Source organism: Physeter macrocephalus, chromosome 8 (genome assembly GCF_002837175.3).
Source record: "Physeter macrocephalus isolate SW-GA chromosome 8, ASM283717v5, whole genome shotgun sequence".
Lineage (NCBI taxonomy): Eukaryota > Metazoa > Chordata > Mammalia > Artiodactyla > Physeteridae > Physeter > Physeter macrocephalus.
In genome coordinates, this window is record NC_041221.1 from 78,747,006 (window position 1) to 78,771,840 (window position 24,835).

The following is a 24,835-nucleotide window of genomic DNA, read 5'->3' on the forward strand; positions in this document are numbered from 1 at the left end:
TGTATGGAAACACAAAAGACCCCAAATAGCCAAAGCAGTCTTGAGGGAAAAAAACTGAGCTGGAGGAATCAGACTCCCTTACTTCAGACTATACTACAAAGCTTCAGTAATCAAGACAATATGGTACTGGCGCATAAAAACAGAAATATAGATCAATGGAACAGGACATAAAGCCCAGACATAAACCCACGCACCTATGGTCAACTAATCTATTGCAAAGGAGGCAAGGATATACAATGGAGAAAAGACAGTCTCTTCAATAAGTGGTGCTGGGTAAACTGGACAGCTACGTGTAAAAGAATGAAAGTAGAACACTCCCTAACACCATACACAAAAATAAACTCAAAATGGATTCGAGACCTAAATGTAAGACAGGACACCATAAAACCCTTAGAGGAAAACACAGGAAGAACACTCTGACATAAATCACAGCAAGATCTTTTTTGATCCACCTCCTACAGTTATGGAAATAAAAACAAAAATACACAAATGGGACCTAATGAATGGGAAAAAATATTTGCAAACGAATCAACGGACAAAAACCCTCTTGCACTGTTGGTGGGAATGTAAATTGATAAAACCACTATGGAGAATAGTATGGAGGCTCATTAAAAAGCTAAAAATAGAATTACCATATGACCCAGCAATCCCACTACTGGGCATATACCCAGAGAAAACCATAATTCAAAAAGACACATATACCCCAATGTTCATTGCAGCATTATTTACAATAGCCAGGTCATGGAAGCAACCTAAATGCCCATCCACAGACGAATGGATAAAGAAGATGTGGTACATATATACAATGGAATATTACTCAGCCATAAAAGGAATGAAATTGGGTCGTGGATGAATCTAGGGAGTGTCATACAGAGTGAAGTAAGTGAGAAAGAGAAAAACAAATATCGCATATTAATGCATATATGTGGAACCTAGAAAAATGGCACAGATGAACCGGTTTGCAGGGCAGAGATTGAGACACAGATGTAGAGAACAAACGTATGGACACCAAGGGGGGAAAGCAGTGGTGGGTGGTGGTGGTGTGATGAATTGGAGGACTGGGATTGACACGTATACACTGATGTGTATAAAATGGATGACTAATAAAAAACCTGCTGTATAAAAAAAATAAATAAAATTTTTAAAAAAACAACAAAAAACAACATAAAACAGGATTATCTCCACTTAAAAGAAATTCCCAAAGCAGAGATTCATCCATTTAAAATAAACTCTGATTGTGCAACCACTACTATGTAGCACTTAACTAGACATAGTCCAACAGAGGTCAAGTTGGTTCTAAGTTAAAAAATCTAGCTGGAAAAGAAAAAATTTAAACACAAGGAAACAACTGTTTCCTTCACCTCGACAATGCAGCCTTCAAACTGTCACTAGAATTCCTTTGCTTTACTTAGATAATTCAATAAACAGACACAATGTCTATAGAATTCCAAATTTCTCAAAAGGACATTAAAGACCCCGTAGCTGTATTTCTCATTATACACTCCATGCTTTTTTGTTTGTTTTTGTTTTTGTTTTGGCTGCGTTGGCTCTTCGTTGCTGCTCACAGGCTTTCTCTAGTTAGGGCAAGCGGGGGCTACTCTTCGTTGCGGTGTGCAGGCTTCTTATTGTGGTGGTTTTTCTTGTGGAGCACGGGCTCTAGGCGTGTGGGCTTCAGTAGTTGTGGCTCGTGGGCTCAGTAGTTGTGGCACATGGGCTTAGTTGCTCTGCGGCATGTGGGATCTTCCTGGACCAGGGCTGGAACCCGTATGCCTTGCATTGGCAGGCGGATTCTTAACCACTGTGCCACCAGGGAAGCCCCAACACTCCATGCTTTTTACACAACTATCATAATGTCCATAAAATGTCCCAAGTATATCCAACTCATTTCCTAAATGGATATCTTTATCTTATTTCTTTTGCTAAGAGAACAAAATCCTTCCCAATCCTCAACTCATCTGGACCGCTCACTCAAGATCTACTTCAAATGTCATTTCTTCCAGGAAGCCTTCCTCAACTCACTCAGAATTTTAAACTGATTTCTTATCCAAACAACTATAACCGAAATAGTTGTATCTTGATGACAATATACATCTACGTAATGCTTTACAGTTGAGCTGCTTGCACAATAGTATCTCAATTAATAGTCATCCTGTGTCAGCGCATTAAAAATCATATAGATGATGAATATTAGAGATCTATCCAACATTCTGCAACAGAAACAGTCGAAATTAGTTGTGCCCACTTAAATTAAAGGCATATGTATATATGGTTTCTGAAACCTAGAAAGGACTTTTGGAAATATATGAGAATAACATCCCCAAAAGTTTTCTAAAGATAGAGCTTATAACTGAACCTTTTTCCTGTTTGTTTAAACCAATAGCCACAGCCACTCCTGAAGTTTTTGACATAAATATGAAAAAGCTCATGTTGCTAAGGAAACTATCAGAAGTCTATCTGCTAGGTGTGCACACTCACATTTGCAGATCTGATTCTTAGACTGAAAGTATGACCAAAAGCCTTTGTTAACAACAACGACAATAAAAACAAAAAGCAGGCAGTCCTTTCCTTATTAAAACATGAAAGGCTAGCCATCTCCAGTGACTGTTTTCCAGCTTTCTTTGGCAAATAGTGCATTATTTAAGTGTTAGCAGTGGGATTATTTATGTGATGTGAATTTTAAAGAAAGTAGAGTATTCCATAAATCAGCTTATATAAGAAGTAACTTACCAATTCTCCTACTCAGGTCAAATAAAACTTAAGTCAATGGAATGTCAGGAGATCTGGTTTTTAGTTCTAATTCTTGACTACTTTGTAATGTGATCTTGGGTAAGCTGCTTAATTTCTCTGGGTCTCAGGTTCAACATCTGTAAAATGAGGGGGCTGGACTAGATGATCCCTAGGGTATGTTGCAGCTCAGAAATGGAAAGGAAGAAACACATCTTAAATTCATTTTATTAATAGTGGAAATCAAACCATCAACAGAGACTGATCATTTTCTCTATTTATTTACAAAGCTGATAAATAATATTCTGAAACTGACCCTAAAATGCTTAGTTGGGTTTTCAGTCAATAAATCTAGCACTTAAAGTTTAACTATCAATTTCTTGTCTCTTTACTGATATATCTTTCATCCTTAGGTCTCAAAAGTTGCCATAAAATTTCTTGTTTCTTTGCAATTCATGATATAATTCATCCCACTCTGGTGTTTCATCAATTTAACGGTTCTAATTGCCTTATTATCTGCTCTGGTGCAGTAGTAAAGCCTCTGAACATTTCATTTACCTTACCAACAAGAAATCCCATATATCTCAGCCTTAAGGATATTACCTCTACCTCTTGGATGAGCAGAGGCATGAAGAACTTAAGCTCTCTGGAAAGCCAATATAATCTATCACTATTTAACTGTTTGTCAATGTTTATGCCTGTCTCAACTCACATTTAATGGGGCTTTTTATTGTTATTTTCCACTATAAAATTTTGAAGATACCTAAATGTCACTAATTCCCTTCTAAGTTTAGCATGTCTATTGCAATGTTACTTACCTGGGAGACACAGTAACATGGTACAAATGAATGGGCTATGGAGTTAGGCAGACTAACTCCAAATCTTAGTTCTGACCTTTGATATTTATATGACCTTAAGCAAGTTACTTGTCTCTTTGAGGCTGTTTCCCCAAGTAAAATAGGAAGACTAACTACTCTACAACACTGTAGTGAATATAAAGTAAGTACAGTTCCTGATCTGATGCTGCACACATAACAAGTATTCAGTAACTGTTACTCATGTCCTTCCCATACCAAGTACTCCCACTTGGCTGTGATTCTGTTTGTTGAGCTGGCCAGTTTGAAAATAGATTTTAGTCACTAGCGACCTCTATAGGAGTGTTTCCAAATGGCTGGTTGTAACCCATTAGTCAGGGTTCTAATCCATGACTCCTGAAATCAATTCAGCAGGTTTTGGTCAGCACTGTTTTAATGGAAGAGAACAGAATGGAACTGGAAATATCAGAGTACATTATAAGTGCTAAAAATAGGAATATTTTATTAAACTTTTGTTCCAGTTTTATAAATGTGTGTGTGTGTGTGTGTGTACTGTGCCATGATGCAAAAAAAAACAAAAAACAAAAACAAACAAAAAAAACACGTCTATTTCTTACTCTGGGTTGCATCAAAAAAGTTTAAAATACACTGCTCTATAGAGAAGGTCAGTTATCTTTAGTTGGATCACTTCCCTTCGCTGCCCATCTTTTCCAGGGAATGTCCTACTAAGACCAGCATTTCAATATCTCAAAGTCAAGAAGCCCACCAGCACTATTCCCCTACAGAAAAGTTATATATATATTCCTGAGGTTACCTACATTGTTAATAAGACCAAGAGGCAAAAATGATACCCTTTGAAATACTTTTCTTAACTACTCATCAAATCTTCCTTTCATATTTTACTTCTTTTGAAACACAGTAGCAAGTAAAAGGCTCCTTGGGGGCCTTAAAGAAATAAAAATAAAAAAAGATACTAAAGAAAGTTACAACCAGAAACCCAGTTATTCAAATAAGAATTCAACATTAAAATCTAAAATGTATTCCATAACCACAACCCCTTCAGTAAAATACATTAATCTTTGGGGGAGAATATTTTATCTTTCAAAGCAGATACAATTTTTTTCTTTCATCGTTAATTTTTTTTTAATATTTATTGGAGTATAGTTGATTTACAATGTTGTGTTAGTTTCAGGTGTACAGCAAAGTGAATCTGTTATACATATACATATATCCACTTTTTTTTTTCTAAGATTCTTTTCCCATATAGGCCATTACAGAGTAGTGACTAGAGTTCCCTGTGCTATACAGCACGTTCTTACTAGTTATCTATTTTATACATAGTCATGTGTATATGTCAATCCCAACCTCCCAATTTATCCCTCCTTTCCCTTATCCCCTGGTAACCATAAGTTTGTTTTCAACATCCATGACTATACTTCTGTTTTGTCCATAAGTTCATTTGTATCCATTTTTTTAAGATTCCACATATAAGTGATATCATATGATATTTGCCTTTCTCTGTCTGACCTACTTCACTCAGTATGATAATCTCTAGGTCCATCCATGTTGCTGCAAATGGCATTATTTTGTTCTTTTTTATGGCCGAGTAATATTCCATTGTATATATGTACCACATCTTCTTTACCCATTCCTCTGGTGATGGACATTTAGGTTGCTTCCATGTCCTGGCTATTGTAAATAGTGCTGCAATGAACATTTGGGTGCATGTATCTTTTTGAATTATGGTTTTCTCTAGGTATATGCCCAGAAGTGGGATTGCTGGGTCATATGGTAGCTCTATTTTCAGTTTTTTAAGGAACCTACATACTGTTCTCCATAGTGGCAGTACAATTTACATTCTTACCAACAGTGTAGGAGGGTTCCCTTTTCTCCACACCCTCTCCAGCATTGTTTGTATATTTTTTGATAATGGCCATTCTGACTGGTGTGAGGTGATACCTCATTGTAGTTTTGATCTGCATTTCTCAAATAATTAGTGATGTTGAGCATCTTTTCACATGCTTTTTGGCCATCTGTGTGTCTTCTCTGGAGAAATGTCTATTTAGATCTTCTGCCCATTTTTTGATTGGGTTATCTGTTTTTTTGATATCGAGCTCATGAGCTGTTTGTATATTTTGGAGATTAATCCCTTGTTGGTTGCTTCATTTGCAAATATTTTCTCCCATTCTAAGGGTTGTCTTTTTGTTTTGTTTACAGTTTCCTTTGCTGTGCAAAAGCTTTTAAGTTAAATTAGATCCCATGTGTTTATTTTTGTTATTATTTTCATTACTCTGGGAGGTGGATCAAAAAATATCTTGCTGCTTTTTTCCAACAGCGGGGACGGAGGTGGGCCTGGCGGGTCCGCACGGCCTTGGGGCCGGAGCCCAGGTCCCCGCCCGCCCCAGCGCCGGCCTCCAGCCAAGCCCTGCGCCTCTGTCCTGGGTCACGGTGGCCGGAGGTGCACCCAGGTCCACAGGACAGGCGGGCACAGAGGTCACTTGTGTTGGGGTGGGGGGTGTGGCGAGGTTCCGGCACCTCCGCAGAGCATCACGGGTCCAGGCCTGGAGGCACCGCAGCCTGCTATGCTCTCTGTACTTTCCTGGCTCTGAAGCCTCGAGAACACAGCTAGGCAGCAGTAGTTTAATGCAGAGTTTGCTGGGAACTAGAGGCCTGCTGGGGTCTCAGTTCTTGACTGGTCCTGGAACATGAGGTTGCCAGGCATGTGATGGCAGCAGGTAGAAGTGAGCTGCTGGTGCAGTGATGAGCAGGAAAGGAAGGACAATGGCTGTTGGCCTGTGAACCTAGGCAAGAATGACCAGCCAACACAATCCAGACCAAGGTCCGTGGGCCCAGCTCGGTCCTGTGTGGCTGGTCAGTAGAATAGACCTGCAAGTGTGGCTCTTGTCACTCTAAGACTGGCTTCAGGACAGATCCTGCCAATGAGCCCAGGGCACCACCCTTAGTTCTCCAGGAGTGCGCTGGAGTGGAGCCAGGGGCGTGTGCCCAACTCACAGCACAGCGGCCACGCACGTCCAGTCTGCTTGCAAGGGCAGTGGAGAGCCGGGGGAAGTCATGGCCTTGGGAATGTCCTCTGATGAAAAAGAACCTGCAGGCTTATAAAATAACTTTTGTGTGGAACATTTGTGTGTTGAAAAGCAGTTCTGTGTGCTTTTCCCCTTGGTGTGGATCAGCAGTGCTGAGGCAGCAGGCGTGACACAGAAGTGTGAGCAGAGATGGTCTGGAATCCCCAAACTCCAGGGAAACTAAAGGTGACAGCCAGCCTAGTGAAGAGCACAGGAGTTGGGGGCCGGTGGTGGTGGGGCAGGAAGGTGTCCAAAGGCAGCGGTGTCCCATCTGTGGTGGTGGCAGCCCAGCAGGTGCCCCTTGTCGCAGGGACCTAATCTTGGCTCCAGCTGGGTGATCAGGGGAGCTTCAAGGTCTTCTGGTTGAGCAGACCCCACAGTCCTGAGCTGTTCTTCGCTGTGTTTGGTCATCTCCCCCCATCCAAGGGGAGAAATCTAGATGAGGTTTAAGAATTAGTGCTTTAAGAATGTGGATCTCATAGTTGAAATCTTGGAACACGTGTTTTCAGAACAAGGTGTTAAAGTGAATGGAAGAACTTAACGCCTTTTCAAGGTGTGTATCTCCATGTGGGCAGAACTAGAAAATAAATGGGTCTTAAATAAAAAAATAAAAATAAAAATAAAAGATCTTGCTGTGATTTATGTCAAAGAGTGTTCTGCTTATGTTTTCCTCTGAGAGCTTTATAGGGTCTGACCTTACATTTTAGGTCTTTAATCCATTTTGAGTTTATTCTTGTGTATGGTGTTAGGGAGTGTTCTAATTTCATTCTATTACATGTAGCTGTCCAGTTTTCCCAGCACTACTTACTGAAGAGACTGTCTTTTCTCCATTGTATATTCTTGCCTTTGTCATAGATTAGGTGGCCATAGGTGCATGAGTTTATCTCTGGGCTTTCTATCCTGTTCCATTGATGTATATTTCCGTTTTTGCACCAGTACCATACTGTTTTGATTACTGCAGTTTTGTAGTACAGTTAAAGCAGATCTAAGTTAAAGGGAAGTTGGGGGAGGGCTGTTAGGGAAGCCTTTTTCAAGAAGATGATGTCAAAGTTAGGATTTGATGAATGAGTAAGAATTAGCAGAGCAAAGAAGAGGGAAAGGGTATATGACAGGAGTAGCAAGCATGGTGGCAGCATTTTAGGTACCAAGAAGAGCACAAAAGATTCTAAAGTGAGAGAGAATATGGAAAGTTGGCTTGAAAATTAAGAAAAGCTGATTCATTCGGTGTGGAGGAGAAGAGTAGCAAAAGATAAACAAGAGAGTAAGGGCCCAGAACATAACCTTATAAGGTCATACTAAAGAATTTGGATTTTTCCTAAATGTATTTAACAGATGTATCAGGTGAATGACCTACTCAATCATATTTACCTTTTAAAAAGATTATTTAAAAAAACCATTATGATTGCAATATGGAAAATGTAATAGAGACGGGCAGGGCTAGGGCAAGGCAGATAAGGGGAGTGTGATTGTAATACAGGAGAAAAATGGTTGTGGTCTAGTCAAGAGTGGTAGCTGGGGGAATGAAGAGATATAGATAAAATTAATGATTATTTTAACCAGGGTGAATAATGTATGTGGGAAGATAAGGGAGCAGGAGAATCCAAAGGTAACTGGGCAGATGGTGGTGTGGTAGTGCCAGTGCCTGAGATAAGGAGACCAGGAAGAGTGTGGGAGAGAGAAAATATAAAATTAGGGCCTTGTTATACTGGAGGTGCCTGTGTGACATTAAAGTGGAAATGTCCAGAGGTACCCAGACCCGGAGTTCAAAAGGAAGATATATATGAGGGAATCAGGAACATACTGATGTAACTGGGGTCATAGGAGTGAAGGAGGCTGCTCATTGGAGTATTTACAAAGTGAAAAGGGAAAAAAGCCCCAGGTAGAGCCCCAGAGAACATTTGAGAGACGGTAAGCTACACTAATGCAAGAAGTATTGACACAACTGTCTTTTGTTAAAATTGGTGTATAATTGACATATATCATCATTGTATTAGTTCGGGTGTACAACATAACGATTCAACATTTATATGTATTGCAAAATGATCCCCACAATGCCCACCACCATACAGACTTACAAAAATTTTTTTCTTGTGATGAGAAATTTTACATCTGTCTTATTTACCACTATATCCCTGTCATGCAGACAGTATATGTCATATATCAGTGGCTCAATAAATTTCTGTTGCATAAATAACAAAGGAAGAAAAGAACAAAAATAAGACTGAGGAGGAGCAAAGAGGTAGAAGTGAAACCAGAGTACTGCAGTATCACTAGCCAAGGAAAGAAAATAGGATAGAAAGCTTTTCAAGGAGGGGAAAGTAATTCTGTCAACGGCCACTAGTAAGTCAAGATAAAGACTGTTAGATATTATGAGTGACCTTTGTTTCAGTGCTGATGAACTCTTTCCACAAGTCTGGCTCCTAGGGAGGGAAATGAGATAAAGGTTTTTTTGCTGTTGATTCTTTAAGATATTAGTGACTTCAGCATGTTTGAATACTTTTGGGAATAAACTTGTAAAGAGATTAAAGAGAAAAGACAACACTTAACAAAGGGATGGGATTTGGTACACAGATAGAATGATGCCTTTTAATAAAAGGTTAAGATATTTGATTCTAAGAAGAAGTAATGAGTACAGTAAGAATAAAGATGCATGTAAATCTCTAGGTTTGATGGCGCTTGGGACACAAAGAGCGTGTGATTCTGTCATTAGCCAGGGAAGACTTCAGGAAAGAAGTAATGATTAAGAAGAGACCTAAAAATTGAGGACTAAGTATTATTCAAAGCAGTATGCTGGGGAATGTTCTAGTCAGAGGAAACTGCATATTTAGAAAAGGGCTGAAGGGAGATTTTATATTAAATAACTGATATATTTACCAATCCTGAAAACATAGACTACGGAAATTAGCTTGAGCCTGGATTTAACCCTTGGCTAAACTTCCTTTACACCTCAGGCTGCTGCTGATAAAGTTCAGGGAATACTTTCTAGCCTGAGAGGCCACTCTAGTTATCCCAATCAGGACTCTAACAATTATGGGTCAGAAATATTTGAAGAACTGAGCACTGATTCAACAGCCTGTCATTCAGCTATGAATCAAACACTTTTTGAATAACTATTAAGTTCAAGGCACCATCCTGGATTCTGAAGACTGCAAAGAGAATAAAGCATGTTGTGTCACTCTCAAGGAGCTTAAGTCCCTTCATGGGTAGAATAAGTGAAATGTTATCTGAGGCCCAGAGCCCAAAGCAAATATTTACTCCTTCCTTCTACCCCTTATTCCTCTTCTTTCTGTTGTCTTATGTCTCTTCCATCTACGTATCTCTCACTGATCCCTCCCCTTCTTCTCCCAACCTTGCTGGTCATAAAATTAAAGCATAGAAAAATTTTAATATTTATTCTACTTAGTAAACGCTATTTCATATTTCTAAGATCTTTAAACAAAAATCAGGTAATGTCAACATTTTATATTCTAAAGAAAAGAAAATAAACTAAGTTATTTCTGTAAAAGGTCCTCAATGATTTTTTTCCCTATATGTCATTGGTCTCCAAGAAAATACAGAAGACATTTGGGGACTTAACATTTGAGGACTTAACTCTCAGTAAATACCCCAAAATGTTCATGTAATATAATTTTAATTTTGCTGAAATACAGTTATGGTTATGAGCTGTGTGGTATTCAGGAACAAGTCACCAATATGGTGAATGAGTCTGACAACTGTCCAGAATCCAATCTCAACGTAGCTGTTCTGTTCTTTCTTTTGTCTGTGTGTGTGATATAACTCTAGTAAATGAACTAACCACAAACCAACAAAAACCCATTTTGTTTCTTTGAGGAAAAAGAGCCAGAAAAGAAAGTCAATTGCTACTGGCAGTGATAATAGTAAGTAAAGGAATCTAAGAAAATTACTGCGTTTGCAAACGTGAGGGATTTGAAAAGATCTTGGAACACATTCCTTAACAAAACATAAACTGTCTATTGTATTTTCCTCCACTTCCATGCCATTTTCTAGCAACATGACAAATAACAGCCGGAAAATTAATTGGTCTGAGACCTGGAATAACTATCAGAGTTCTTAAAGATTTGATAATCAACTACAGAATTAAGGTATTTAATCACAACATTAGACTCAAAAGACTAGCTAGGAAAAATAAATGCCAGAGTCAAAAGTTATTGCCTTACTAAAGGATAGCATGTTAACGGTTAGAGGGATGGACTAAGAAACCTAAACCCTAGATTGGAGAGCCTCTACTTTGCCACTTGATATCTGTGTACCCTTTTGAAAGTCACTTAATTTCTGTTAGCCAGGTCTTTGGAGAGGCAGACACTAAGATGGGATTAAACTTGCGAGGATTCTGTCAGTGCAAATATCTATGAGAGAGAAAATGGGAAGGGAGCTGGAGAAGGCTGGGAGGGTCATCAGACCATGATGCAAGTCTGAGCCTGAATGAAAGAGTGAGGAAAGGTTAGGAGGAAGCATCCTAGACTGCCATACAGTTTTAGGAAGGTTTGGCAAGGCCACTGGGGAGTCCTCAGGCCAAAGGTGGCTGTTACAGGAATCCCATTTCCCCAGGAAAAGGTCTGTCTGCCACTAGCTGTCAGCAGCTCATAGGAAGCAAGGCTTTGGGAAAATGTAGTAACATATTTCACAGTCCAGTAGCAGGGGCCCTTGGTTAATTATACTCCCTGCATTTGCAAGTCTTCAAGTTCCATTCTCACGGCCACCACAACCTCTTCTGATTTTCACATCTATAAATTCTCTATTTTTGTCCTTCCTACTTTACAAGTTGTCCCAAATATCGTGATAGGCACTAGGGATATAATGGTGAAAAAAGAGTGACACGGTCTCTGCCCTCAGAGAACATACACTCTAGTGGAAAGATCCAGAGAAGCAAAGAGGCAATTAAATACTGTGTGGATTAGTCAGACTGTCACTCACCTACAAATCTAGACTTCTTAGTATGACATACACAACTGTATCCTAAATTATTTTATCAACCATTCTCTTACTATCTCCTCAGTACCCACATACCCTAGATGCTCCAACCATCACAAACGTTTTTACTCACTCCTGAATATAATATACTGATTCACACCTCCATGCTTTTATACATATAGTTCTATCTAGAATGTCACTTCTACAAGATCCCACTCAAATGTCAGTTGTGATAAGCCTCCTCTAACCCTAGAGCAGTGGTTCTCAACAAGGACAATTTTGTTCCCTACCTACCAGTGGAGCATTTGACAATGTCTGGAGACGATTTGGGTTGCCACAAGTGTGTGTGCATGTGTGTGTTGGGAGGAGGGGTGGAAAGGGAAGGTGAGCTACTGACATCTAGTGGGTAGAGGCCAGGCTTACTGCTAAACACCCTACAATATAAAGGACAGCCTTCGCCCAGTCCCCAACAAAGAATTACCCAGGGCAAAATGTCAAAAGTGTAAAGGTTGAAAAACTCTGTCCTAGAGGCAGTTTGTCATAACCTCACAACCTTGTTCCCAACAGAGAATTTCAGCCTTTAGAAGCATCTCAAACTTGCCACTCAAGACCTATTTCAATATTTCTAACTTATGAAAACAAAATTTCAGCCAAGTGGGACATTAAATTGGAGAATACATTTCAAAAATAAGATGGAAAAAAAGGATTTACCTTATTTTACTTTTACAGAAAACATCTATTCCAGGAGAAGAGAAGATTGATTGGTATAATAATATGCACTTGACCTTTACCAAAAAAAAACTATTCCTAGCAAAAAAGCTATGCCCCAATACAACCTTCAGTAATAAACTTAACTCCTATGCCTAAACCTACTTTCAGATATTAACTTGGTAGTCATAATAATAAATCCACAAACTGTAAAAAGCAAACTCTCATAAATATGTTTCATTTTTTTCTTGGTTTTGAACTGGCATGAGAAATAATAGAAATTCACTGTGCGTATATATCATTCATTCCTGTGGTCACAAAAAAATGTACCATCTAAACCACAAATTAGGTACTATGCTTTTGTTTTCACTTTAAAGAATTATGAAAGGCCCCAATTTTTGGTGAAATCTTAATTTATCCAAATTACATACATCGCAACATTATTTAACCCAGTCAATACATTCTTCAACATTTACTTATATCATGCAATCAGCTTCTTCAAGATAAAACTGTTTTGAAAACCAACTCAAATCTCTATTAGCTTTGTATCTGCAATTACTATGAAGCATGAAACATAAAACATCCAAGAACTATTTTCTAATCTCTTCTCTAAAGAAGTACTATTAAAAGCAATGCACCTAAACAAAACTTTATTATTCTAACTTATAGGAAGTCAGCGTTAAAGTTTACTTATATTTTAAAGGAAATTACATTTTTTAATTCTTCCCTTATACATAAATACATATACATATAGGCCAAATCTTTAAGAATAAGATTTATTTCTAGAAAATAACCAACTATTTATAATACTTATAATTTCACAGATACAATACTACTGGAAATTTTCTGAAAAAAATGTGGCCTTATGTTAAAAACTATCTTAAAATGATCATTTTTACTATATACAATGTTCTCTTTGTCAGCAAAAAATATATCAGCATTTATTCCTCCCATATGACTTCTATAAAAACTTTTGGTAACAATAATCAAAATGTAATGTAAAATCATTTCTTATTACATTAAGAATTCATTTTGAATTTTTAAATTTTATTTTTTTATACAGCAGGTTCTTATTAGTTATCCATTTTACACATATTAGTGTATATATGTCAATCCCAATCAAGAATTCTTAAAGAGTACATGGACTCTAAACTTTCAGAGCAGTTAGCATTTCTCAAAAGTATTCTGGAAAATGCACTGAGCTATAAGATCAAATATAGCAAGTGGCTATTACAGTTCACTGATGTATCAAAAGCTTAGAAAATGAATATAATAGTGTTAGTCTTTCTTTAAAAGGTTAATGTCTATTAACAGCTAAAAACAGGGCACAGTAGGGGGTTAATACGTTGTTGTCTGAATCACTTTCATCAGTTTAAGTACCTATTAGTCCTTATTAGCAATGTGCTAGCAAGGTGCTATTGGTCTTTTAAAGTCTATTCTGCTTATTCTTAGTCTCTTTGCCCAGATAGATTCTTTGGCAATAGTATTTGAAACATAAAGTTTAGATATGTATTTTCCTTTAGATTTTTGAATTTAAGATTTGTATTTGAAAAATGTTTTATCCTTTTAGGACTCTGTTCGAAAGTAATTTAAATTGTTGAGCACATCTGTACACCTAATCTGTTATTATCTTATAATTTTCAACAGTATTAAAGTACTCTCCAAAATTTCTCTTAAGGAGAGATATCAAGATGAATCTTCTCAAAAACCAAAGCAATTCATGTGCTCTCCTAAGTAAGTACACTAATGAAGAACTGAATAAGAAAGCAATGTTCACAAAGTAAAACTGGACTGTTTATTAAACTAACTTAGTTCTAGCATAACCAATAGTTATTCTTTGGGTATCATAAATGTATGGTTTAAAAACTAAAATCCAAATAAAGAACTGAAAAATAACTTACTGTCAAAGTTTACTAAACCTAGTTTCAAGGACCAAACTTTGAATAAAATCTAACAAATTATTTTTGGTAATAGTTTAGAACAGAAAAGTGATTTTGAAGAATTCACATTTGTGCAATGACCAAGTGTAGTGTAGTAACTTTAGAAAGTTTCCTAGTTCTAACTCTACCAGTAATCAGCTGGATAATCTGAAGCAAATTATCTCCCTCTCTTGACTGTTTTTGTTGGGGGGGGTAGTGTTGGGAAACTGGGAGATAGAGAATCTCTAAGGGGTATTTCATCAGCTCTACAATTTAGTGTTTCAAAAGGAAAAGATTTTCTCCTTTTAGGACTATAGTCAGAAGTGAAATTAATGTAAACTGTTTAGCATACCTGTATGCCTCATCTGTTCTTGTTATTTTCAACAATGTGGAAAGTACTCTCCTATAAAAACTAAACATACTTGGACATTTTCACTTACCCTGTTGAAGAGGTTCAGAGCAAGCCTCCCCAAAATGTGTCACCTTGGCATATGGATTATTTTGAGCTAAAAGGCAATAGAGACCCTGTGGACTCAAGAGAAACTTTTGCCCCTCACTTAACTAGCAAGAAGAATTTAAATGGGGGGGGTCTTTCCCAGAATCAGAATTATTAGCAGAAATAAATTTTACTGAGTGACCCATGTGTATGGCAGGGCAAACATCTAATTACCTAACATCTGTTCTTCTTATTGTCCTATGAAATGTCCTTCCCCTCTTTGATGCCACAGACCTTTTTCCACTCCTCCTTAGCTCAGGATAGCATATATACAGTTGACCCTTGAGCAACCTGGGTTTGAACCACGAGTCACCTATACATGGATTTTCTTCAATAAATAAACCTGTACCCTCCAGTTCCACACCCACAGATTCAAACAACTTTGGATTATGTACTATGTTTATGATTCTCAGTTGGCAGAATCCACAGATGAGAAATCTGCAGATATGGAGGGCCGACTGAAACGAACATTCAAGAATTTTGGTATCTACAATAAGTCCTAGAACCAATCCCCTGCAGATACTGAGTGACAACTGTACCTCACTTTACCTTTCTGTCTTTGAACCTCTCAGGTATGTGAGTTTCCTGTATGTACAAAATTTTATTTTATTTTCTTCTGTTAATCTGTGTCACATCAATTTGATTATTGGACCAGTCTAAAAAACCTTTGAAGAGTAGAGGAAAAATTTTCCTTCTCAACACTTTTGGCGAGCCAGCCAGGAGACCTCACCCGGTTGGGCACTACTCATTCCCAAGATGCTGAAGTAGGAAGATTCTGGGACCTCTGACATGAGCCAACAAAAGGTAAGAATTCTTACCACATCAGACACCCAGATCTCTACCTGCAGAGCCTGGTGGAAGAATGGTGGTGAAAGTCTCGTTTTCTCCCTTTCTCAATTTAGATTAGCAGGAAAAAATACTTATGGAATGAGTTCCTTTGGTTTAGCAACTCTTGGTTATTTGGTATGAGTACTCATGGGTACTGTTGATCCTTTTCCTCCCAGAAATAGTCACTGTTTTCTTGTTCTATGCCTTAAGAGCTGGGTTTTGTGACTAGTGAAAATATTCTCTCTGCTCTCTGCCATCCAGAAGGTACACTTACCAGGGTGCACCTGGTGGCCAGTTGAATAGACTAGGGTTTGGAAAATCTCTTTGTACTGGCTGTGCCAGTTCTCAAAGGAGCTTGTCCCAGTCCATAAGGGGCCTTTGCCATCTCAACCTTCGTGGCGTTCATGAAGGACTTTACTTTTTAGACCATCTTTGGAAGTGAACTTTCTGAATCTTATAAGGGCTGCATCTTTTTGCACTCTCTTATGGGACACCTCTTTCGTCCCTGGTTATGCCATAATAAGAAGGCTTATTGGTTTGACTCACTAATGAGATTAAATTGACTATTTGAAAACAAAACTTTTTTTCTTTCAGAGAGATCTCTTATTCTAAACAACTGCATGCTGAAAGACAAAGTTAAGTGGATACAAAGAAGTATAACAGCTAGCCTTAGGGACTCCCTTAACAAAAGAATAGAAATTAAACTTCACATCCAACATAAATTCCCCCTTCTGAGAATCCAAAGAGTTAAATGCACCACTTTCTGGCACACCTGCTATTTCATGTCTAAGAACTGCAGTTCTGGAAGGTGTAGACATCTTTTTCAAAAGGCCAACATCTTACCAAGCTTGTTTTCTGTTCTGAGAACTTGGCCTGCTAACCATCAGGCTGAGGACTCCGAAATATGGCTGGACAGAAATGTGGGTTGAACTCCATTTGCGGCTAGGGTCCTACCAAACTGCTGCCAGCACTCAGGAGAATTACAACCTAGAATTACAATGGCTATTATGAGGAACTGGATCATCCAACTGGATAATTCAAAAAATGCACTTAACCTACAGATTAGGAGAAAATATTTGCAAATGATGCAACTGACATACAGCAACATGGATGGATCTAAAGATTATCATACTAAGTGAAATAAGTCAGAGAAAGACAAACATTATATGATATCACTTATATCTGGAATCTAAAAAGTAATACAAATGAACTTATTTACAAAACAGAAACAGACTCACAGACATAGAAACAAACTTACTGTTACCAAAGGGGAAAGGGGAGGGGGATAAACTAAGAGTATGGGATTAACAGAAACACACCATTATGTATAATATAGATAAACAACAGTGATTTACTGTATAGCACAGGGAACTATATTCAATATCTTGTAATAAGCTGTAATAGAAAAGAATCTAAAAAAGAATATATGTATGTATGTGTGTGTATATATATATATATATATATACACCTACATATATATAAATGAAACACTTTGCTATACAGCTGAAACTAATACAACATTGTAAATCAACTATAGTTCAATGAAAAATAAAAAGTGCACTTAAAAGCAAGGGCTTCCAAATCAAATAGAATGGGACACCTATTTATAATTGGTACGCAGGAGCCTCAAAAAGACTTCAAAATCCCAAAATAGCTTCACTGAAAGATCTGTTATAAAAGGCTTATGAAAAAAATGAAGACATGGGAGCTACCTAAAACAGGAGGACATTGAGACTAACGTTACTCCTAGGGCTCCCCTCTATCCTTTTCCTGAGTACTCATGTTTCACTAATTCTCTATCTGAATTGCCTTTCCACTCTGCAGAGACTATTAAACAGTTACCTTTTAAAGTAAGACCACTTGAGGCTACAGGTGATCCTCTTTAGGTATCTTTCACTCCTTAGCCAAAGGCCAAACAAAGGACCATAGTTCAAAAGAATGTCTTAAAGCAGAGAGGATCCTCAAAAGTTTCTGTAAATGGATTACTTTCTGAGATTAGTGGATAAATAACACGGGCAGAAAATAAGACGGGGGGGCAACTGGTCTGACTGAACTTGTGCCCATAGCTGATATTCAGAGCCTGATAGAAAATTTTTTATGCCTTATTCCCTACGTGAAAATAAAACTATGTACCCAGAGAGAAATAAGCAAATTGAGAATAATGTAGGTGGACAGGAGGATCAACCTATGACATCATTTAAGTTACAACCCAAATCTTCTGAGGACAAATCATTGCAAAACTGGAAATGCTGCTCTAGAGGCCCATTCAAGTTCCATCCATCGCCAAACCTCCCCTATTAACTAAAAAAGGCTTGTAACCTCTCTGAGAACTCTTATCCAGACCATCCCCAATACCTCAGAATGAAGGGAAAGAACAGAAACAGAGGCTTTTAAAAAATACAAAGTGCTATAGAAACACCCTTGCCCAAAATCTAGTTCAAGGACAAATACAAATCTTAGGTGCCTTCTCACAGATATTTGTTTTAGAAAAAGCTTTAGCCATCTGAGCAGATAAACTTAACTTATTCTAACTGTTATTTATGACTAGTGAGTTTTGTATTGTCATACCTGACTCATGGCAAAAAATTTTTTCATAAGATCTCCATTTCTATCTTTATGTTGATTGTATGTCTATCTATGTATGTTATAGACAAGGTACTTTTTTTTTTAACCCCCGAATGGTATTGCCAAAAGTCACTTGTAAAAGAGCACTATTTAATTGGCATAAAATCAAATTTTTATAAATTAGGTATTTTTAAATCTCAGAAACTAACTCAAATGTTTTTTCAAGTTCCTGTGATCTATGATAATTTTCGGTAAATAAGAGCTAGTTTAAGTTTGTTGGTTTATTAATACAAGCATGTCTTTTAGAGTTATCAGCATTAAGTATAATACTTTCATTCTTCCTAGGCTTAAAGTCAAATAAGTTCATGATATCTGTTACAAAATTTGTCAGCCAAAAAAATAACTCAGGATGATGACTAACATTGCCTAAGGTCTGATGAAGTTTTTGTAAGTAACCTGAACATGACTGTTAGGAACAAATGAATTAGATAAATGTAAATGAGGTAAGAGATTTAAGTGAACTTTTTAGTAATGAAAAAGTAATAAAAAACTTTCTTTTATGATTAAAGAGTTTCCCAAATCTCCTTGGCAACTTACACCCTTAGAGTTTTGCTAAGTTAAGTTAAATAATGGTTAAGTTAAATTCACTGAATATCTAGATCATTTTTAAATAAGATAAAACACAGAAAAATTAATTACTAAACATAGGTTTATCTACTTTTGGATTTCTATTACAGAGAAACTAAAGAAAAAAAAAATGGGTATGAGAGCAAACATGTCTTCTGCCACAATGAAAGACTGTAATGTTTAAAAGGGTACATGTTTCTAGAAATTATTATACGTATTCATAAATTTGACAATCTAACGCTGGTTTAATAGTTCATAATTGCTTAATTCTTATTTCTCACTAGAAATTAAGGTTTCTAAGGATTAAGAATTCTAGTTTATGTAATTAAGCCTATACATACAATATATAGGAAATAATAGGAGAAACAACTCTATGTGCAAGAAAACTAGGATATGTTTTTGGCCAAGGAGAATATGAGATATAGAGATGTGTTTTTGCTTGGGGGGGGCAGTTTTAACTTGTGTGGTCAAGAAGGCTAAAATAATGAATTTTATTATAAGAATTATGAAATTAAGCTTAAAAATCAACAGTATCCTTACTTAAAACTGGAACTTAATTTTTTTCATCTGTTAAAAGGACAAAGTTTTTTGGACTATTGGTCATCTCCTGATAAGAGATTATGAGAGATTTTTTATCTTTTAAGTAATCTGCCTAGAAAGCCAAGATTTTGTGTATTTTAATTTTGTCTTGATCAGGTCTTTGATCACTTTAGGAAAACTGAGTCCTCAATATTAAAGGAGCTAAATTTTGCTTTCAACTGTGTAACCTTTTGTATTTGCCTTTGTAATCCTGTATTATCACTTTGGTCAAATAGATAATTAAGTATTGTTTCATAATGATCTGTGATCCTATTTAGTCAAGTGTCCAAACCTTTTAATATGTCTGACAAACTTCCCAAAACCAAATACTAAAGTCCTTCTGACCTCTCGCTAAATTTGGGATTTTTCAGAGGGCCCCTAAAACATCTCAAAGGATTTGCTCTCTCTTCTTATAAAAAGAGAGATGCTACATTAACTAGGCTTATTTGGTATGTTAAATTACGTGGTTAGCATTGTCAAATAAGTGATGCTAAAACCTTCTTAGGTTACATTTGTGTAGATCTATGTTATTTAACATAAGTGCTTGTGAAATAATAAGAAATTCTTACAAATCTGATGTGTCTTGGTATTATGCTATCAGCCATAATTCTAGTTACTATCCTAAAATGTTGAATGTCACAGAAATAACCAAACTTCCTGGTTAATTCCATTACAATGAACTCTCATCAAATCTGTAATAACGTATATTTAAATCATTTGTCATTTACAGTTACTGTTGTACTCTGATGCTTTACAAAAATGTTCCTGTAAAAATGTTTCATCTTCAAGGAGATTCACAGAAAAGACCTGAGAAATACTCTAGAATGCAGGTTTTTGATAACTTTAGGATCTATATAACATGGAACTGAGTAAAAAATACTAAAACTTTAATAGAAAACTGATTGATTCATAAAGCTGCTAACCTAAGATGAAGATCAACAACAATTAATTACAAGAGACTAAATGAGCTAATAAGGATGATAATTTTTATGACTTCTCATGTTGGTTCTCTAATGTTTTGTTTTCCAGATATAAGGAAACCTTTCCTCTTAAGCTCACTATGACTTTCAGCAATTTGGTAAATTATACCTTTGGAAGCAGAACTGAATCATTTATTTCTTTCTCCCTATCCGATCCTTCCAGAATTTGGAAACCCTTAGTGAATATTCTTATTTACATGGCAGTATAGTTATTTGCATAAATTCAAAAGAAATCTGCTCTACTTATAACAGGATACAACTGGAAACATTGGTTGTATTGCCAAGGCTTTGGCTGGAATGTCATGTTTGAGAATGTCCATAGACTCAGGTATGACCAAACAACTTTAAGGAACTAAGACTGACTTTATGGAGCCAATAAAGCCCCCTGGAAAAACAGCTTGGTAACTTGCTTACAGGGTTCACAGCAGCCTTACCAGATGAGTCAGGAAAGTCACTTCCTGGCAGGTACAGGTACCTTGGGATTTTGCGGGACCTGAAGAAGGGAGGAATTCACCCAATTCTACAGGTATTACATGAGAGTCTTATGACAAGCTCTTGGCTTGGCTTCCTGGCCTTGAGAAGTAATATTTTAAATTCCATCTGAGACTCCTTTTTTTTTTCTTGTAATAACCTATCCTTTTTTTTAATACATCTTTATTGGAGTGTAACTGCTTCACGATGCTATGTTAGTTTCTGTTGTACAACAAAGTGAATCAGCCATATGCATACAAATATATGGAACGCTTCATGAATTTGCGTGTCATCCTTGCACAGGGGCCATGCTAATCTTCTCTGTATCATCCCAATTTTAGTATATGTGCTGATAAAGCAAGCACTGAGACTCCTTTTGAAAAAGTTCTAGGAAAGGAGATTTAAAAGAGCCTATATGATCAATTGCTATTATTGCTGCACTTATGTAAATAACCAGAACAGGTTTATTGAATTTAGACTTATTTTGCAAACAAGGTACTTTGGCTACCTTTAGTTAAAATGGAGGTAATTTTCGAGAAAAAATTATGTTTCATTAATACACCTTTGTGAATATTAGATTCTATACTATTTTTGTTTTGTTTTGTTTTTTTAATTGGGGTATAACTGATTTACAATGTTGTGCTAGTTTCAGGTGTACAGAAAAGTGAATCTGTTATACATATACATATATCCACTCTTTTAGATTCTCTGCCCCATAAACCATTACAGAGTATTGAGTAGAGTTCCCTGTGCTATACAGTAGTTCCTTATTAGTTATCTATTTCATAGATAGTAGTGTGTATATTTCAATCCCAATCTTCCAATTTATCCCTCCCCCCCATTAGCCTCCAGTAACCATAAGTTTATTTTCTACAATTGTAACTCTATTTTGGTTTTGTAGATAAGTTCACCTGTAGCCTTTTTGTAGATTCCACATATAAGTGATATCATGATATTTGTCTTTCTGTGTCTGACTTATTTCACTCAATATGATAATGTCTAGGTCCATCCATGTTGCTGCAAATGGCATTATTTTGTTCTTTTTTATGGCTGAGTACATATGGGTGCATGTATCTTTTCAAATTATGGTTTTCTCCAGATATATGCCCAGAAGTGGGATTGCTGGGTCATATGGTAGCTCTATTTTCAGTTTTTTAAGGAACCTACATACTGTTCTCCATAGTGGCTGTACCAATTTGCATTCCCACCAACGGTGTAGGAGGGTTCCCTTTTCTCCACACCCTCTTCAGCAGTTATTGTTTGTAGATTTTTTGATGATGGCCATTCTGAATGGTGTGAGGTGATACCTCATTGTAGTTTTGATCTGTATTTCTCTAATAATTAGTGATGTTGAGTATCTTTCATGTGCTTTTTGGCCATCTGCGTGTCTTCTCTGGAGAAATGTCTATTTAGATCTTCTGCCCATTTTTTGATTGGGTTATTTGTTTTTTTGATATTGAGCTGCATGAGCTGTTTGTATATTTTGGAGAATAATCCTTTGTTGGTTGCTTTGTTTGCAAAAACTTTCTCCCATCTGAGGGTTGCCTTTTTGTTTTGTTTATGGTTTCCTTTGCTGTGCAAAAGCTTTTAAGTTTAATTAGGTTCCATGTGTCTATTTTTTAAATTTTCATTATTCTAAGAGGTGGATCGAAAAAAATCTTGCTGTGATTTATGTCGGAGAGTGTCCTCCCTATGTTTTCCTCTAAAAGTTTTACAGTATCCAGCCTTACATTTAGGTCTTTAATCCATTCTGAGTTTATTTTTGTGTATGGTGTTAGGGTGTGTTCAATTTCATTCTTTTACATGTAGCTGTCCAGTTTTCCCAGCACTAACTGAAGAGACTGTCTTTTCTCCATTGTATATTCTTGCTTCCTTTGTCATTGATTATGTAACTATAAGTGCATGGGTTTATCTCTGGACTTTCTATCCTGTTCCACTGATCTATATTTCTATTTTTGTGCCAGTACCATACTGTTTTGATGACTGTAGCTTTGCAGTATAGTCTGAAGTCAGGGAGTCTGATTCCTCCAGCTCCATTTTTCTTTTTCAGGATTGCTTTGGCTATTATGGTCTTTTGTGTTTCCACACAAATTGGAAAATTTTTTGTTCTAACTCTGTGAAAACTGCCATTGGTAGTCTGATAGGGATTGCATTGAATCTGTAGATTGCTTTGGGTAGTATAGTCATTTTCACAATATTCATTCTTCCAATCCAAGAACATGGTATATCTCTCCATGTGTTTGTGTCATCTTTTATTTCTTTCATCAGTATCTTATAGTTTTCTGAGTACAGGTCTTTTGCCTCCTTAGGTAGGTTTATTCCTAGGTATTTTATTCTTTTTGATGAAATGGTGAATGGGATTGTTTCCTTAATCTCTCTTTCTGATCTTTCATTGTTAGTGTATAGGAATACAAGAGATTTCTGTGTATTAATTTTGTATCCTGAAACTTTACCAAATTCGTTGATGAGCTCTAATAGTCTTCCAATAGCATCTTTATGATTTTCTAGGTATAGTGTCATGTCACCTGCAAACAGTGACAGTTTTACTTCTTTTCCAATTTGAATTCCTTTTATTTCTTTTTCTCTCATCTGCAAACAGTGACAGTTTTACTTCTTTTCCAATTTGAATTCCTTTTATTTCTTTTTCTCTCTGATAGTCGTGACTAGGACTTCCAAAACTTTTGAATAAAAGTGGCGAGAATGGACATCCTTGTCTTGTTCCTGATCTTAGAGGAAATGCTTTCAGCTTTTCACCACTAAGTATGATGTTAGCTATAGGTTTGTCATATATGGTCTTTATTATGTTGAGGAAGGTTCCCTTTAAGCCCACTTTCTGGAGGGTTTTTTTTTTTTAATCATAAGTGGGGGCTGAACTTTGTCAAAAGCTCTTTCTGCATCTATTGCGATGATCATACGGTTTTTATTCTTCAGTTTGTTAATGCGGTGTATCACATTGATTGATTCGTGTATATTGAAGAATCCTTGCATCCCTGGGATAAATCCCACTTGATCATGGTGTACGACCCTTTTAATGTATTGTTGGATTCTGTTTGCTAGTATTTTTTTGAGGATTTTTGCATCTATGTTCATCAGGGATACTGGCCTCTAGTTTTCTCTTTTTGTGACATCTTTGTCTGGTTTTGGTATCAGGGTGATGGTGGCCTCACTGAATGAACTTGGGAGTTCCTCAGCAATCTTTTGGAAGAGTTTCAGAAGGGTAGGTGTTAGCTCTTCTCTAAATGTTTGATAAAATTAGTCTGTGAAGCCATCTGGTCCTGGACTTTTTGTTTCTTGGAATATTTTTAATCACAGTTTCAATTTCAGTACTTGTGATTGGTGTGTTCATATTTTCTATTTCTTCCTGGTTCAGTCTTGGAAGGTTGTATCTTTCTAAGAATTTGTCCATTTCTTCTAGGTTGTCCATTTTATTGGCATATAGTTGCCTGTAGTAATCTCTTATGATCCTTCATATTTCTGTGGTGTCAGTTGTAACTTCCCTTTTTCGTTTCTAAAATTGTTGATTTGAATCCTCTCCCTTCTTTTCCTTGATAAGTCTGTCTAAAGGTTTATTGATTTATTTTCTCAAAGAACCAGCTTTTAGTTTTGTTGATCTTTGCTGTTGTTTTCTTTGTCTCTATTTCATTTATTTCTGCTCTGATCTTTATGACTTCTTTCCTTCTACTAACTTTGGGTTTTGTTTGTTCTTCCTTCTCTAGTTGCTTTAGGTGTAAGGATAGGTTGTTTGAGATTTTTCTTGTGTCTTGAGGTAAGATTTTATTGCTATAAACTTCCCTCTTAGAACTGCTTTTGCTACGTCTCACAGGTTTTGGATTGTCATGTTTTCATTGTCGTTTGTCTCTAGGTATTTTTTGATCTCCTTTTTTATTTCTTCAGTGATCCATTGATTCTTTAGTAACATATTGTTTAGCCTCCATATGTTTGTGTATTTTACAGTTTTTTTTTCTGTAATTATTCTAATCTCATAGTGTTGTGGTCAGAAAAGATGCTTGATATGATTTCAATTTTCTTAAATTTATCAAGGCTTGACTTGTGACCCAAGATGTGATCTATCCTGGAGAATGTTCCATGTGCACTTGAGAAGAAAGTG

General features: G+C 36.6%; 1 protein-coding gene and 1 non-coding gene across 2 annotated transcripts in view; both read right to left on the reverse strand.

The window, feature by feature from the left end:
* TBCA (tubulin folding cofactor A) overlaps positions 1-24,835 on the reverse strand; it is a 101,396-nt gene that overhangs the window by 49,997 nt on the left and 26,564 nt on the right. The window lies entirely within an intron of this gene.
* Positions 20,986-21,092, reverse strand: LOC112065727 (U6 spliceosomal RNA). The gene has a single exon (XR_002892208.1). It is a non-coding gene; the product is annotated as a U6 spliceosomal RNA (small nuclear RNA).